This window comes from Strongylocentrotus purpuratus, unplaced genomic scaffold, assembly GCF_000002235.5.
Source record: "Strongylocentrotus purpuratus isolate Spur 01 unplaced genomic scaffold, Spur_5.0 spur5_scaffold_14, whole genome shotgun sequence".
Classification (NCBI taxonomy): domain Eukaryota; kingdom Metazoa; phylum Echinodermata; class Echinoidea; order Camarodonta; family Strongylocentrotidae; genus Strongylocentrotus; species Strongylocentrotus purpuratus.
Window position 1 is genome coordinate 25,794,622 of NW_022145599.1, and position 2,967 is coordinate 25,797,588.

The following is a 2,967-nucleotide window of genomic DNA, read 5'->3' on the forward strand; positions in this document are numbered from 1 at the left end:
CAGGAAAAAAATAGTCCTATTTTTTTCCTATTTTCAAGCACAAACTATTTTTCCCCCATTTTTTTTACCTTCAACTTTTGTGGACTATTTTATTCCTATTTTTTTAAAAGAAAATAGAAAAAAAATAGTTCTATTTTTTCCTATTCTCGAGTACCAAACTATTTTTTCCCTATTTTTTCACCTTCATCTTTTTCAGACTATTTTTTCCCTATTTTTTCACCTTTATCTTTTTCAGACTTCTTTTCACCTATTTGCGAGTACTATTTTCTTCCTATTTTTTGCACTTAAATTTTTTATGACATGATACAAATTTGTAAACTATTTTTTGTCTATTTTCTAAACTTGCATATTTTCATTGTTTATGACTGGCATCCTATTCAAAAAGCCCGCTTCTCCTGCCATTATCTCTGTTGTTCATTTTGCGACTTATTGGTTGTTTTTAGCTGTGGGGTCACATATTGAATAGTGAGCTCAAAGATGACCATAAATAAACAATGTGTAAAAAGAAAATGTACGAAATTTCAATTTTGTTCCTTTATTAATATTCTTGATTTTATTTACAAACTATAGTAGTGACTAGTGCACTCAAAGATAACCATACATAAACCATGTGTAAAAAGAAAATGTACACATAGAAATTTCAACCCAAAAAAAAATCTCCTTTATTAATAGAAAAAAAAACATTCGATCGAGATATTCCCGTTCTATGTGTGCGCAAAGTTTCAACGTAGAGGACAGTACGCAAGTACGTAATTTGAAAATTACCCGTTATTTTTTTTCCCCACTGGCACTGCTGTGCGCATCGGACTTTTGCTGATTTTCGTTCATCAAACGTCTCCAAATCACACCAAAATGTCTTCCAGCAATTATTCTAGCGATGAAATTTCATCAAGAGATAGTGACTCCGCATACTCCGATGCCTCCTTATCCCATTTTAGTGATTCTTCCCAAGAAAATGAGCCCGACAAATGTTCAAAATATTACTAGTCCCACTCGTAGAGAAACGAGTTTGTTGTCGAATTACGGACCATCGACGATCGGAACTGGCCCCAGAAAACAGCTGAAAAGGTACGTTTATTTCTGAAACTTAATTATATTATGATATATATATTTTTATTGTGTCTGTTGTTGAATATAATGCTACTTCATAGACATAATAGGCCTATAGATCTAGAATGTTATTTTACGTATCAATATTCCCATGTACTAGACCCTAGTGTTGAGGTTGTAGACTACACAACTTCTTAGTGAAGTGTAGTGAATCTCCAAGTGCAGTGTAGTGTCTGTTAGTGAATGAGTGAATGTAAACAAACGTGATTACAATAAATCCACGTAAAAAATTTCAGATTTTGTACCATTACTACGTCTGTCAATTATTTTGCCTTGCATGATATAATGTTTTGATGTGGTTTTAGGCTAAATTGTATCTCAAATTATTTTTCTAGGAATCAGAAAACACAACCTGCTAAAGCACCACGCAAGAAGAAGAGCAAGTCTTCCAAGTCCGAGAGTGTGTCTGCGAGGTATGTCCTTACTAAGTAGAAATCTAAATCTATTGTTGATAATTTTTTTGGGTTTATTTATTTCATGTTTGTTAGTTAAGATCTGACATCAAAATATTAGAGTAGTTTACCTCATCATTATGCTAGAACAATAATTTGCAGGTGGCACAAGTTCTACCTAGATCTACATTATTTTTCTCTTTCCTTTTTATTTTTTTCTTCAACAAATTGTTCCTTTACTATTTTCTTTTCTGTGTTTTATGTTTTATTTTATGTATGTTCACCCAATATATCTAAGAATAAAATAACTCTAATTAATTGCCTACCTGAGTGGTTTACATTTCATGCACCTTGACAGCTCTTTGATGACTCCGTTGTTTCACCATCCGTTCGTCGTCAGCCTGGCATCTTTTTTGCTATCATACTTTTGTACACACATGTTCTGTGCCTTTGAATTTTTCATTATGAAATACATAAATACTTGTACTAAGTATTAATTGCATGTTCATAAATGTACCAATGCATGATTATTCTAACCCCTAACTCACATTTCATTTATATCTTTACAGATCAATTGAAACTAATCAAGCTACAATGTACATGTAACGTACAATCACCATTCGATGCCTGTGAACAGCATGACCAACATCTGTATCCTTTACATTAGTATTTGTTTCCATTTTATTATGTAATTCTTATGTCTAATCATTGAGATTCATAGGCAAGTACAACATGTATGTGTACACAATGAGTGCCTGCATATTGTGAAGATAAAGGACCATAAGACCATTACTTATGATACATGGTAATGATGGTATACTTTGTAAAACTATTTGAAAATAGTAGCATGTAAGTCTGTCATTTTCTTGTTTATATATATCTCAATGACATGACATGTCATTGATTTTGTAGTAAGTGTTTCTAGATTATGATGATTGTATTAAGATTTTGACAGTTCAATTGAGATTGAGAAAATTATGTAACATGTCAACTGTACAATAGAGCATGCATGCATTGTTGAAAAATCTGTTTTATGATTTATTTTATTTTGTTATCTTTGTAAGTAACGAGAATTTTTTTTTTACTTGTCATGATTTTCTTGAGGTTTGAAAATGTTATTACATTATTAAGAGCACTTTGCAATTAAATTGTAATAAAAGAGACAGAAAACAACACTGTCATGTCAAGAATACTGCTTTATTTGGTAGTGAGGGAGAGAGCTTGTGATCGCCTGGCATATCCACATCGGCTCAGTAATAGTCCTGAAACTCACCTGAATACTTTATTTGAACAAAAATAGAAAGCTACATTCTAGGTGGATGATATTTTTTTAAGGCGGAGGCATATAGGAGACGCAGTCGCATTTGTCTTGTTGTTTTTTTTTAGAGTATAATCATAGCAAACCATGAACAACTCTATTACTACAACATGTACACTACAGTACTTAACCTAGGATGGTAAATAT

General features: G+C 32.0%; 1 long non-coding RNA gene across 2 annotated transcripts; it reads left to right on the forward strand.

The window, feature by feature from the left end:
• Nucleotides 1-262: 262 nt before the first annotated feature.
• LOC105440541 lies at nucleotides 263-2,575 on the forward strand. 2 transcript variants are annotated; one of them, XR_971694.2, is made up of 3 exons: nucleotides 263-1,068; nucleotides 1,446-1,523; nucleotides 2,072-2,575. It is a non-coding gene; the product is annotated as an uncharacterized LOC105440541 (long non-coding RNA). The 2 variants fall into 2 exon arrangements; XR_004063975.1 differs by lacking the exon at nucleotides 263-1,068 and having other exon boundaries at nucleotides 1,232-1,523.
• Nucleotides 2,576-2,967: the final 392 nt, after the last annotated feature.